We start from the raw sequence: 15,584 nt of genomic DNA, 5'->3' as shown, positions 1-15,584 counted from the left end.
TCATGTTATTGGGGCCCAGAGCCCCCTGGAGAGACCCACACACTTTGAAGATTAAGAATGTGGTTCCAGAACTTGGAGTAGAAAGAGGGTATTGATGGAAACTAGGGGATGGGCAAATAAAGAGAAGAGGGACACAGGAGCTGGGAATTGGGATGAAGCAGAAGTTGAAACAGAATGAATAGTAATGCAATGTAATGCAAATAAGAGGCTTCTCAGTAGTGACAGCAACTTCCCCAGAGAGGGATTCAGAGCTGGGAAATACCTACTAGAGAATTATGTGTCCTTCATTGACCCTTAGGGCTCCTACTTATAAAATGCAGATAGTGAGGCCTTCCACTTAACAACTTTATATTCATGTAATAGAGACAGACTTAAACAATGTACAAGTGATTTAAACCAGTTGAAAAAAGGACATTACATAAATACAAGTTATGACACTATTAATACCTTCCTGGAGGAGTTTCAAAACCACTGCCAAGTTCTGAAGCCTTACAATCTGCATGAAGCAATAACAAAGTTCAAGAGGTTTCAGATTTAATCTGCAAAATATCAGTCAATGAAAACAATTTCTTATTCATTTCTAAATTATTCCTAACTGAGTGCAGATAGTACCTATAAAACTTCTGCATCTGAAGACTCTTATTAGCTTTAAGAGTGAGACTGCACAATAGATATTTTTTCTCATTAAAATTTAGCTGAGTTTCAAAGGAAAAAAAGGGCTTCTAAATGAAAATAAATTCTTTACAGAGGAATTTGTGCAAGAATGAGGTCTGGTCATATATCAACGGAATATTCTTGGGCTGAGAGACAATAAGGTTGTCAAGGCAAAGACCTCATGTTTCTAGTGATTTATTAGTGGGGGAAAAGGCATCATGGCACTCTAGTGGTGTGTAAAGATGCAGATAATGACATGTCAGGTACTTTCCACACCATATACCACTCTAGTACAGCATATCTGCTTTCCCTATGACTGTTCCACGCCTGCCTGACATAAACTGGTGGGAAGCATGTATGGAGAAAGAACAACAGACTTACTTTCTGGTCTTAGCTTATTCATAGTGACCAATGTAAGCTAGTCATAGTAACTGTAAGTCAATAACAAATTCTGGCCTCAGCTTCCCCATATGTATCCAGGAGGATAACAGGCTATTATATGAGAAAGTTTACATGACATTTGTGTTGTGTGGCTATACACAAGACAATATATCTTCTGGGCCCAACTTCTTTATCCTGTAAAATAATCTGAATTCTAATTATGCCCAGATCTTTATATTAAAGGTCATCCATAGGTTGAGAACAAAGCCACTCAGTTACCCATGACTGTCAGAGGCATTCTAGGGACTAACAAGGATGACTGAAGAGCCACACTTTCTGGTCACTGATTTTTAGTTTCTCATTCCCCAAACCTCACACTGGGGCTAGTAATTAGGCTTGATGTACCCATATTTCATTTCTCAACCACTGTTCAGTCCTGTTAGAATCCTAATTAGCAGTGAAATGGTTGAAGGATGAGAAAGGCAAAGGGAGGAATAATAGAAAATTAGCCTAAGATCAAGGATTTGATAATAATAATCTGTTTGACTTTTCCCCCATTGTATATTTTCTAGACTTATAGGAAATACATAAGAGAGAGAGAGAGAGAGAGAGAGAGAGAGAGAGAGAGAGAGAGAGAGAACACCAGAATCAACATCTCAGTATTTAGGCTTTTGTTTCTGAGATTTTAAGCACTCACAGCCATTATTGCCATTGTTCGCACCCGTATGGAGAGGAGCTTAACTCCTTCCTCAATGACAGCAAAGATCTATTACCAGGGAACCCAAGTGTCTCCTACCAGCTGAATCCTACCTAATGATGACAGATGATTCAACACAATACTTCCAGGAAATGGAGTAAATCTACTCCTAATTCCTTTCCTGACCATTGTCCCAAATAATATGTACAGATAAGTATTTAGGTTTAATGAAGCACAGTTATCAATGAAAAACACATTTTTTCAATTTGGTAATCTAGGAAATAGATCCTAGCATTGAGAACCATAACAGAGATAGGGGGAAAAGACTTGTTAGTCATGTTAGGAGAAAACACACACACACACGCACACACACAACAAAAAAACAAAAACAACAACAAAAAACAACAGCCCACAAGCAATCACATATGGGAGGTAAACCAGCATCTGCTAAATGCCTGCAAATACTCCTATGAGAGATGATATTCCAGGCCTATTAGATGGAAGGGGTTGCAGTGATCATTTAACTAAAATAATAAAGGGTCTTTTAGGAAATAGATAAGGAGTAACAGTTTTTAACTTTTTGTGGTAAGCAGAATGGCCACCTACAGATGACCAAATCTGGAACCTGTGAATGCTATCTTACATGGCAAAGGTACTTTGCAGATATAACTAAGATTGAGGCCTTTAGAAATACGAGGATTTATCTGTATTATCCAGGTGGACCCATGTAAACCACAGGAGCCTCACAGGCAGAAAGCTTTTTCTGGCTGGAGATAGAGAAATGTAACAGAGCGCATATTGAAGAGATCTAAAGCGTGAGAAGAACTTGGCCTACCCTTGCTGGAGCAGACATATGGGAAGCATGAAAAAGCATGTGGGAAACTTATATAAACAGCTGCTGGCTGACACACAGCAAAGAAACAAGGACTTCTGTACTACAACTGCAAAGAACAGAATTCAGTCAACAACCTAAATGAGTTTAGGAAGCATTCATCCACAGAGCCTTCTGAGACACTACACAAGACTCAATTGAGCCATGTCATCCTGTGACTTCTGACGGACAGGACTGTGAGATACTAAAAGGGTGTTATTTTAAGCTACTAACTTTGTGATTATTTGTTAAGGCAGCAGTAGAAAACATACACCTCTCATTAGCTGTTATGCATGGTGTATTAGCCTCCAGCCAACTGCAGAAAGTAGAAAATAAAAGACCCCCATGGCGAAACCAACTAGCTTTCTTATTGCATGAAATTGACCTTCACAATAAATATTGCATTCATCTAAAAATGCTTCCCTCTGAATATTTAAGAAATAAAGAAATATTCATGTCCCTGAAATGATAAATAGACAGTGTGCTGTCCATTCTAGTCCTATGATTTTTTTCTGACTTCCAAGTTATCACATACACTGAAAGGCCATTTTTCAACCAATCAGCTGACATTAAGGCCATCCTTCAAGGGCAATTGTTATCCAGACTATATATTTTACTGCCACTTACCACCAGCTCAAAGTCATCTTCATAAACATATAGCTACTGCAAGATCCAGCTATTCTACTTCTAGAATTTGAGCCAAAAGAAATAAAAGCATATTTCTATACAAATACTTGTATATGGATTTTAAAAGCAGATTTATTTGTAATAACCAAAATTTGGAAACAACTTAAATGCCTATCACTGATGATGAATGAATAAATTGTGATATATCCATATAATAGAACACTACTTGCCAATTAAAAGGAATGAACTGCTGATATATGCAATACAATATTGAATCTCATCACAATAATTATGCTGAGTAGAAGAAGGCAGGCAGAAAAGAGTTTACAATGTACAATTTCATTCATATTAAAGTGCAGCAATTGCAAATTAACAATAGTGACAGAAAACCAATAAGTGATTGCTTGTGGATAGGGGTGGGGAAGGATAGGGAGTGTTTGGAGGGAGGAATTTTCAGCATGACACAAAGGAATCTGGGGGGTGATATTTTCATTAATTTGAGAGTCATGATTGCTTTTTGGGCATTTACATATGTCAAAATTTATCAAACTGTGCATTTTAAATATGTGAATTTTACTATATGGCAATTGTCCTCAATAAAACTATAAAAAAAAGGTAAAATAGTGTAAATGAGCCAAACTCCAAGTATATTTGGTCAGACCCATCATAAGAAGGACTATAACGTTTTATGATGGCTGAAATTATAATTTTTACTTTGTGTGAAATTCCCCAGCAGCAAATGTGTACAAGACATGAAATGAAAAACTATACTCCTGGTGAGAAGTAAAAATTAATAAACAAAAAATCTCATTTGAAATGGAGTCGGGAGGCTTAAAGAAAAAACTTTCACCCACATGTCACTCAAGGCACACTACTGACACCAACAAGAAGTTTAGTACAGCAATTCATACTACCACTCCACCTCACAGGAGGAAGAAGGGACTCCTTCTTGCCAGTAACAGCCACTGGGAGACTTCTATAACTCAGCCAATAAAAAGTCACTCTATTTGAAATTTCAGTTTCTTCCAATGAACTCTTTGTTTAAAAAGCCCCTCCCAAGTTCATGAAAGGAGTCCCCTCCTTTGCTTATCTGGACTTGAGTATGGATCGCCATTAGGGCACATGTCCTGAAATGCAAGTCTTTGTTGTTCCCGAAGAAACATATTTTGCTGGAGAAATGTCTGGCTATCTCTTAACTTAAGGTCACAGAAGTAACATGACATATAAGATGTGGAGTAACCCTGTTTGGGACAACCTAAATATATACTCGACTCTTATGCCAGGGTAAACTCTTTATGAAGAACAGCTATAAGTTTTAATCATTAAAAGCATTCACTCTCAAAATTGTTCAGGAAGTAGGCTGGACTATAAAACTTTGGAGATATATAAGTTGATTATTGTGGAGAAAATTGATCTGTCAAAGAATTTTTTTAATGGATTGAACCAAATTCTAGTAATCATGGGTATAAGAACTTTAAGCCATCTCCAAGTAAGTAGTTTGCAGACATCGTAACAAAGTTCACTAGCATATCCAATATTATGCAACTGTAAGTTAAATGTTTCTATTAAAAGATAAGTGTTTCTATTAAAAAATAAAACATAATTCAAGGCCTTTGAGAACAGAATCAAGGTGCATGTACAGTAAAAGGATGGAAAACTTATGTTCATGCATCAACTTTTATTAGTTTTAAATGATAGAACATGTGCATGTTTCTATAAATCCATCAAATCATTAAAAATGGCATGGAATCACCCTGGCCAGTATTGCTCAGTGGTTAGAGTGTTGTCCCAGTCACTGAAGTGTCACATGCTCACTTCCTGGTCTGGGCACATACCCAGGTTTTGGTTTCTATCCCCGGTCAGGGCATATGCTAGACACAACAGATCAATGTTTCTCTCCCACACTGGTGTTTCTCTCTCTCTCTCTCTCTCTCTCTCTCTCTCTCTCTCTCTCCATCTCCTTTCCTCTCCCTCTAAAATCAATAAAAACATATCCTTGGGTGAGGATTTTTTTAAATGGCATGGAATAAGGAACGATATTAAATTTAAACAGGTGAGTGAAGATATGCCTGGTCTTTGTGAGAATCAGTCCACCGTATTTGGTGTGGCTGCTCTATGGGAATCACCAAGCAAAGTGCAAGCCTTGTCTCATAATATTTTTTCTGCTGGTGTAGTGGTCAGGATATTTAACAAATGATCATGCTCAAAACATTAACTTGTGAATTAAATCCAAATAACCATAGAAGCAATCAAATTTACTTTATGGGGTTAGAAATGTAGAATGCAGGATTGTTCAGTAGAACTTTCTATAATTATGGAAAAGTTTGCATCTGTCCTGCCCATCTGTCCTGGCTATTGACACATGAAATGTAGCTAATGAGGTTGAGAAACTGCAATGTTTAATTTTATTACATTTCAATTATTTTAAATATAAGTAGACACATGTAGCTATTTGCTATCATACTTGACTTCACAAGTCAAAAATACAAATAAGAGATAGGCAGACCAAGACTTTGCTTGTAGTGTGATATTATTTTCAGAGCTTCATCTATGTGTGATAATTAATGTGATTTGTCTGAGAATTATAATGTCCAGATGTGACACAGGCAGGGGTAGTTTATTTTTACTGTTCCAACCAAAAGATATAGACACATTTGCTATTGACTGAATGTTTCTGTACTCTCAGAATTCATGTTTAAACCCTAATCCCTAATGTACTAATAACTGGAGATAGTGTTTTTGGAGGTAATTAGGTCTTGAGAGAAGTCCTCATGATGGGATCCATGCCATTATAAGAGAACTTGTTTCCTTTCTCTCTTTCTCTACCACGTGAGGAAACAGGAAGAGGACCCTTACCAACATCCAACCATGCTGGCACTCCGATCTCAGACCTCCCAGCCTCCAGAAGTGTGACAAGTAAATGTTTGTGGTTTAAGCCACTAGTCTATAGTGATTTGTTATAGTAGCCCACACTGACTAAGATGACATTCAAAGCTTTTGAAACATTTTTTCATAATGTAACTTCTACCAGCATAATATGAGAACCTATGACTACTTTGTTTTGAGGGTGTTTGTTTGGCTCAGCACAAGCAAACCCCATTTGTTAGTACTTCCTGTATCCACACTACAAGTCCCAAGTATAGTAGTTTTACTGCCTGGGGTCAGGGAGTTTTATATCCTGTGCATTGCAGGATCTATAAAAATCACTGGCTTTGTTCCATGAGATACAGGGTGTATTGTTGTACCATTCTTCTTTTTTTTTTTTTTTTTAATTCTGTTTTACTTTATTTTTTTTTATTTTTTTTTATTGCTTAAAGTATTACAAAGGGTATTACATATGTATCCATTTTATCCCCCCGCCCTAGACAGTCCCCTAGCCTCCCCTATCCCCCAGTGTCTTATGTCCATTGGTTATGCTTATATGCATGCATACAAGTCCTTTAGTTGATCTCTTACCCCCCTACCTCCTGCCCCCCAACCCTCCCCGGCCTTCCCGCTGCAGTTTGACAATCTGTTTGAGGCAGCTCTGCCTCTGTATCTATTATTGTTCAAAAGTTTATAATGGTCTCTATTGTCCATGAATGAGTGAGATCATGTGGTATTTTTCCTTTATTGACTGGCTTATTTCACTTAGCATAATGCTCTCCAGTTCCATCCATGCCGTTGCAAATGGTAAGAGTTCCTTCCTTTTTAGAGCAGCATAGTATTCCATCGTGTAGATGTACCACAGTTTTCTAATCCATTCATCTACTGATGGGCACTTAGGCTGTTTCCAGATCTTAGCTATGGTGAATTGTGCTGCTATGAACATAGGGGTGCATATATCCTTTCTGATTGGTGTTTCTGGTTTCTTGGGATATATTCCTAGAAGTGGGATCACAGGGTCAAATGGGAGTTCCATTTTCAGTTTTTTAAGGAAACTCCATACTGTCTTCCATAGTGGCTGCACCAGTCTGCATTCCCACCAGCAGTGCACAAGTGTTCCTTTTTCTCCACATCCTCTCCAGCACTTGTCGTTTGTTGATTTGTTGATGATAGCCAGTCTGACCGGTGTGAGATGGTACCTCATTGCTGTTTTGATTTGCATCTCTCGGATGATTAGTGACTTTGAGCATGTTTTCATATGAGGAGACATCAAATTTAAGGGAGCCTGGACAGCTCCAGCTTCTTTGATATGGCCAAACAATCTTAGTCAATCTTTCCTATGAAATATTTATTTTAGGATAGCAGAGGGAAACTCTCTAGATGTGTAGAGAGAAATTAAACTCCTAAGGCACATTTCCCTGCATAATGATCTGAAGTAAAAATCGTTCTATTACAAAAATTTTTTTTTTTACTGATTTCAGAGAGGAAGGGAGAGGAAGAGAGATAGAAACATTAACGATGAGAGAGAATCATAGATCAGCTACCTCCTGCATGCCCCCCCCCCCCCCCAGTGTGAGCTCAGTGTGGAGATAGAGCCCGCAACCCTGGGCATGTGTCCTGACCAGGAATTGAACCATGACCTCCTGGTTCATGGGTCAATGCTCAACCATTGAGCCACCCCAGCCAGGCCCATCCTTCTTCTATAAGGAAAGACTCTAGCATCGAGTTGAAAATCTAATTAAATTAAATTAATTAAAATATTTACTTAAACCATCTATATTGTTCCTCATGACGGTTATGGATTATAAGTCTATGAAGACCCTTTATCAATTATGTATTGCTACATAATGCTGCATAACAAACCACCCCAAGGCTTAGTGGCTTAAAATAACAACTCTTTTATTTAGTTTATAAATCAGGAGGTCAACTGGGATGTGCTGCTATTCTGGATTGGATATGACTCATCTCAACTAGGCTTGCTCAGGTGTCAACAGTCAGCTAGTGGACTGACTGGGGACTGGCTTATCCAGGATGACCTCAACTGAGAGGTCATCCTTTTTATGCTCCATGTTATCACTCATATATTAGAAGGTTAACTCAGGCTTATACATATAGTTGGGAGAGGATTCCAGGAAAATGAATGGAAATAAGTCAAACCTCTTGAGGCCTAGACTTGAAACTAGTAAATTATAAGGTCAATTCAGATTCAAGACACAGGGAATAAAACTCCACCTCTTAATGCGAGGATCTGTAAAGTCATATTTCAAAGAGCATAGACATAGGGAGGGGTGGGGAATTGTGAAGTCTCCCACAACCTCTAATTAATAGTACTAATTTCCATGTTGTACAAATAATATTCTCTAGGAATGCATATTGGCATTTGGGCCAAACTTACAAGGAAAAGAGAAGTTATTACCCTAGGACAGTGATGGCGAACCTTTTGAGCTCAGTGTGTCAGCATTTTGAAAAACCCTAACTTAACTCTGGTGCCGTGTCACATATAGAAATTTTTTGATATTTGAAACCGTAGTAAGACAAAGACATATTTTTGAAATTTATTTTATATATTTAAATGCCATTTAACAAAGAAAAATCAACCAAAAAAATGAGTTCGTGTGTCACCTCTGACACGCGTGCCATAGGTTTGCCATCACTGCCCTAGGACCTAGTGGGCAGAAATAAATATGAATCTATCTCAGTTTAGAGTATCTTAATCTGGATCAAATGATAATACACCAATCTTATCAAATCTTACATAGTAAGGTAATTCAAAATGGAAAGTCCATGAAGCTTGAGATCTAATCATGAAGCAAATCCTATATAATAAAAGGGTAATATGCAAATTGACCCTAACAGCAGAACAGCTGAGAATGACTGGTCACTATGAAACACACTGACCCCGGGGGGCAGACGCTCAATGCAGGAGCTGCCCCCTGGTGGTCAGTGCACTCCCACAGGGTGGAGCTCTGTTCAGCCACAAGCCAAGCTGATGGCTGCCAGCACAGCGGTGGTGGTGGGAGCCTCTCCCGCCTCCTCAGCAGCACTAAGGATGTCCAACTGCAGCTTAGGCCTGCTCCCTGCTGGCAAGTGGACATCCTCCAAGCGCTCCCGGGCTGCCAGAGGGAGGTCTGACTGCCAGCTTAGGCCTGATCCCCCGGGGAACAGGCCTAAGCCAGCAGGTGGTCATCCCCCGAGTGGTCCCAGACTGTGAGAGGGCACAGGCTGGGCTGAGGGACACCCCCTGCCCCGAGTGTACAAATTTTTGTGCACCAGGCCTCTAGTATATTATAAAAATTAGTACCAATCTAAAATTTGTAAATGGTGGCCTCCAAGCTAATGGAGCAAGAGTACTCATGCTTGAAGATGCAAATCAAAATGACAATGAGATACCATCTCACACCTGTCAGAAAGGCTATCATCAACAAATCAACAAATGACAAGTGCTGGCAAGTATGTGAAGAAAAAGGAACCCTCCTGCACTGATGTTGGGAATGCAGACTGGTGCAGTCACTGTGGAAAACAGTATAGAGTTTCCTCAAAAAATTAGAAATGGAACTCCCATTTGACCCAGTAATCCCACTCCTAGGAATATATCCCAAGAAACCAGAAACACCAATTAGAAAGGACATATGTACCCCTATGTTCACAGCACCACAATTTACAATAGCTAAGATTTGGAAACAGCCTAAATGCCCATCAGCAGATGAGTGGATTAAAAAACTGTAGTACATCTACACAATGGAATACTATGCTGCGGTAAAAAAGAAATAACTCTTATCATTCACAACAGCATGGATGAACCTGGAGAGCATTATGCTAATCAGAGAAACATAAATATTACATAATCTCACTCACTTTTGGAATATAATGAACAACATAAACTGATGAACAAAAATAGATACAGAGACAGAAACATCAAACAGACTGTCAAACTTCATTGGGAAGGGGGGAGTAAGAGATCAACCAAAGGACTTGTATGCATGCATATAAGCATAACCAATTGACACAGACACAAGGGGGTAAGGGCATGTGTTAGGGGATAGGGGTGGATGGGGGAGGTCAATGGGGCAGGGAGGAGACATATTAATACTATATGTAATACTTTAAACAAGAAAAAAAAAGAGTACTCAAGCTTGGAAGTATTGAAATTTTGTCACATCAGACAACCTATCATTATTTTATAAGTCCTGAGCTGTTGGTCAGCATAACAGATGCTATCCAAATTCTTTCATTATGTCTTGGGCAATAATGAAATACAACAGTATATTAGCTTTAAAAAGCATTGTGCCCATCTGATCCCAATTGATACAAAGAATAAGGAGAGAAAGTAAAATTATGGCTGTAAATTCACTAGGTTGTATAAAAGGTTGGTGAGGACATCGTGAACCTGGTAAACTCATACAGGTGATATACTGCTTGACACAGCAAATCTTAATATCGCCATATTGCAAGATAATGGTAATACATGTTTTTAAGAGATCCCAGAACTGTCAAGTTTGTGGATGACATGAGGGAAGAATTTAAAAACAGTAAAAACAAACATGAAAACTTTTTGTACCATATTCACTGTTGATTTTTTTTATATAAGAAGGAAATTGGAAGCAAACTAAATGTCCAAAAACATAAGAATGGCTAAGTAATTATAGTGTTTTCATTGAGTAGAATATTGCAGAACTATTAAAATGGTTTTTATAAAGACTATCCATCAACATTACAAAAAGTAAAGTATAATTCTAAGTGAAAATAAGATACAGAATTATATGCACACTATGATTATAGCTATGCAAAACAAAATGATAAAAGTGCATAGAATTTCATGCAGTGCTAGTAGGAGTTGCCTTTTGGAACTCCTTATTTTTGAAAGCCTTAGAAATGTTTATATCTTTTCATTGAGTAATTCAGCTTCTGAAAATACATCTCAAGAAAATGATCTGAAATGTAAGAAAAAGGTTTAGGAAGAAGAACTGTTATTATATCACAGCAGCTTTTTCTTCCTTTAATTTGTGAAGAATTCTAAACAGCCTAAATGTGTAGGAAGAATGCAGTGGCTAAATAAATTATAGTTTGTCTGTTTGCAGAATGTTATGCAGCCATTAAGAATTTTAAAAAATGTAACGACAAAGATAAATTGATAAATTTAAAAGAAAAGGCAGTGTTCATTTTAAAAAGTAGTATGTAAAATAATATTGCTACATCACTTAAAATTAAATAGAGAAAGGTAAAAGTACACCAAAATTTAATAGTGTATTTAGTAGAAAAATATGTTTCAAATTAACAGTGATTATCAGTAGTTGCATAAGGGCAACTTCTAAATGATCTTTCTCTTTATTATGCTTTTCCATATTTCTAATTTGCATATGGTAAAGCATATGCATATGCATTGCTTTGATAATCAGAAAAGAATTATAAAAGCTACATGGGAAAATATAAAAGAAAATATCTAATTGGCATTATGTAAGGGTAACTGGTGAAGTGTCATGTGCTTGTTTTTTTTTTTTCTAATTTTCACATCCTGGACTGTAGTTATTTTAAATTTATAACTTCAAAAATTATGAATTTTAATTATACCACCATGTCATATCTTATTTACTTTCTGGTGAGATGTGAAACTAATAATAATTTACTTTCTGGTGAGATGTGAAACTAATAATAACACTTTATATTCTGCTTGTATTATTTCATTCAATTCTCACAACACCTGTGTGAAGTAGAAATTATTATGTTACAGTTGGTAGAAATTGAGACACAGAGGTCCACTAAGTCATGCAGCAGATACCTAACTGAGCCAGTGCGGGACCCAGTGGTGTGTTTCAAATGCAATACTCTCACAGCTCCCATGGAGTCCTCTAGCAATTCTCATCAGGCATGATGATAAAGCACTATGTCCTTGCAAACATGACCCAAATGCTGTAAGCAACTAAGATGTTTACTGAAAGAGAATGACTTTGATTTGCTTTATAACTGCTCTTTCTACTGTCTTCATAATGATCCATGTTTTAGAAGTTAGTCTTCAATGTTTCAATTAGTACTTTTCTAACACATCTCCAATCCCTTGATATTCTCAACTAATTAAGCAGTGATATATAGTATTTGTATAAAGTACTATTTAATTAACCACAGTGATTCCCAAATTATTCAGCCTGGGTTCAGGACCCTTAATATTCAAACTGACAACCTACTACACATGATTCTTTATTTAAATAGTGACATCTGAGATTAAGCTCAATAAAGGTTTCTATGATACTGCAATGTCAAAACTTTCTAATACACCCAAAATGACCCAATTAGAAGAGATACACATGAGTGAGAAACAGTAGCTATCAATAACAGTATGGAAAGGCTATTTCCACTTCCTCACACTAATTTTCATAAATGTGTCTGCAATATTCATTTGAATACTATGAAGTATATTTGATGCTCAAGGATCTCAACTAGGTAAGAATGATACATAAAGTGAAAGTTTATATTGTTCTTCAATAACATGGAAGCTAATTTTATAGAACTACTGAGATTAACACTGAAGAACATGAAAGGATACACATAAATATAGAATAGACAAACACTGCTAAAGATAAAATTCTACAATTTCTGCAGCAGAAAATATCAATAAGTTTGACGAATTAGTTCCAAATAGAAAAAGTTAAATAAGCCTTTTGCCTTCCTTAGAATTAAGAATAAAGAGAAATAGTTGCTGAATTTGACTCCAGGATGAAATGCAAACATAAACATGCTTATTAAGGGTTATAATCACATAAGAAGATCTTAAAAATAGCTTTGAAAGCCAAACATAATATATAAGAGTAATTAATACATTTCCAGATTGTTAATTGCTGCTGTGAACGTTAACCAAAACTTTGCATGACATTAGACTTCAACCTTGACACTTGCATGTGCAATGACATGCAGGAGTATTGTACATGGCCTCAGAGTTCTCACTTTTCTTTGAGAGTTCAGGTCACAAAATATTTTCTTGGAAATCCTCACATAAAGACACACAAGCATCTCTATATATATAAGTCTAAGCAACTGGTTGACCAGTTGCTATGACATGCACTGACCACCAGGGGGCAGATGCTCAGTGGAGGAGCTGCCCCCTGGTGGCTCAGCTGACCAACGGGCCCAGAAGCAGGGATCACGGCTGGCGAGTGCCGCTGAGTTGGTGCAAGCCTCTCCTGATCTGGACTGACTGGGAGCGAGCCTGCTGCAGGCACAGTAGGGCCGTGATTAGTGGGAGCAGCAGGCAGGAGGGATAGGTGGCATTGGACTGCCGGTTTCAGCCTAATCCCTAAAGGGCATGCTGAGGGACCTCACCGGTGCACGAATCCGTGCACTAGGCCTCTAGTGTTTAGTAAGTACTATTCTGAATTTTTCTAATAAACCACAATGGCAAAGTGGCATCATTAATAGGCATATTAGACTTGTCCAAAATCTAGCTCCTGATTCTTCCCCCACCTGCTTTTCTTGGAGTCTTCCCCATCTCAGCAAATGGTAACACCATCTTGGCAGTTGCAGACTAGAGTCATATATATATATATATATTTCAGAGAGGAAGGAAGAGGGAGCGAGAGACAAAACCACCAATGACGAGAGATAATCATTGATCAGCTGCCTCCTGAACACCCCACACTGGGATTGAGCCCACAACCCAAGCATATGCCCTGACCAGGAATTGGACCATGATCTCCTGATTCCTGGGCCAACACTCAACCACTAAGCCACACTGGCCAGGTAGACCAGAGTCATTCTTGACAATTCTGTCAGCAAATCCCCTCAGCTTTTTTTCAAAATGTACTCAGAATTCAGCTACCTCTCTCCATCACGCTTACCCATACCATGGCCCCATTCTTACCTGCCTAATATTTAGTGCTGCTTCCTTCTGCCTTTACCCCTCTGTTAAAGTTTAAAAACTACAGAACGGGTGATATTTTTTCTTCAGAAAAAGCTGGCAACCATGTCTCTGCTGTGCTTAAATTTCCAATGATTTCCACCTCACTAAGAACAAATCCTCAGAAAATCCTCACAAAATCCAGTTAAGTCCTGCAGGATCTGTACCCTTCTGTGCCTCTCTGATTTACCTCCTACTCCTCTACCTACTCACTGGCTCCAACCTGCCTGGGCTCCTTACTGTTCCGCTAAGCCAGGCATGCGGTGCTTCTTTTTATTCTCTACTCGCCTTGCTTGAGATGCCCTTTCCCGGTGTTCACATGGCTCACTCCCTCACAGTCTCCACATCTGCAATCAAATGTCACCTTCTCACGGAGATGTTTATGGTCATTCTCTGCTGCAATCTCTCTATCCAACCTCCCAATCCTCATTCTTTACTTCTCCAATGCCCTTTGGATCGATTGAAGAATGTATATTTTTAAATTTATTTTTGTTTACTATTTATTTCCCAGCCTTAAATGTAAGATTATTGATTTCACTTTTTTTGCTTTGTTTGTTTTCTGCATTTCCATCTCCTAGAATAAAGCCTTGCACATATTAGGTACTCAATAAATTATGGTGAATGAATGAAAAATATTTTATTTTAAAAATAAGAGTCCTTAACTTTTATTTTCTTTAAAGTGACTCATTGTATTCCAACACTGAGAGAATATAAATTAACCCATTAGTTGGCTACTAAGAAATGACTGAGATTTCAATAAATGTTGTACAAGATTCTATGAGGTTTGCAAGTGCTATCGATCTTTAAAGATCTCACAGTTTAAGACTGAAAACAAAATTCATTAGGGAAAATTTAGAGAACAATAAAAATTATATATTACTAAATACTAAGTCAAGCATTGTGGTACTGAGGAGGTATGCATTTGAATTCCATCGCTGAAATTAATGACATGCACCTAAGGAAACTGTTGCCAAATCCACCCTCAATGTCTTTATTTTGCAAATAAGGTGAAGGCACTAGGTAGTTTATTGGTTCATTAGAGTTTTTAATTTCTGTTGGCCTATTAGTTGAGAGAAAGGAGAAGTCAGTTGAGATTCATGTGTGGAAATGGGTTAGCTGTTCGGCACCTCTCTTCCCCACTCCTGGCTCTCAACCTCCCAAAAAGCCACACTGAGGAAGCTCTAATAATCGTGATTGACTGAAAATACATGCACAGCAGACAGTTTCTCAGTGAACCCTGCTGAACCTCGGCAAGTCAGACATATATCACAGAAGTTAAATAGATGGGTGTTTTAAATAATTTCTAATGTCAAAGTGTGAATATTATTAACACTAGAAATATTTCATGTAATTAGCCGTCTTCTTTTCTTATAAAATCTCACTGTCTTTGGTTGTGATTTATCTCTATATCATGTGTATAATGTGTTTTGACTTGCCCAGAAAGCAAGCCAAAACACATTTCTAGGTCTTCCCTTCCCTTCCCTTCCCTTCCCTTCCCTTCCCTTCCCTTCCCTTCCCTTCCCTTCCCTTCCCTTCCCTTCCCTTCCCTTCCCTTCCCTTCCCTTCCCTTCCCTTCCCTTCCCTTCCCTTCCCTTCCCTTCCCT

General features: G+C 38.0%; 1 protein-coding gene across 4 annotated transcripts in view; it reads right to left on the bottom strand.

The window, feature by feature from the left end:
• GRM1 (glutamate metabotropic receptor 1) overlaps positions 1-15,584 on the bottom strand; it is a 323,483-nt gene that overhangs the window by 78,299 nt on the left and 229,600 nt on the right. The window lies entirely within an intron of this gene.

This window comes from Myotis daubentonii, chromosome 6 (genome assembly GCF_963259705.1).
Source record: "Myotis daubentonii chromosome 6, mMyoDau2.1, whole genome shotgun sequence".
NCBI classification, from domain to species: domain Eukaryota; kingdom Metazoa; phylum Chordata; class Mammalia; order Chiroptera; family Vespertilionidae; genus Myotis; species Myotis daubentonii.
The sequence above is the reverse complement of the archived record's forward strand: the minus strand, read 5'-3'. Positions and strand labels throughout refer to the sequence as shown.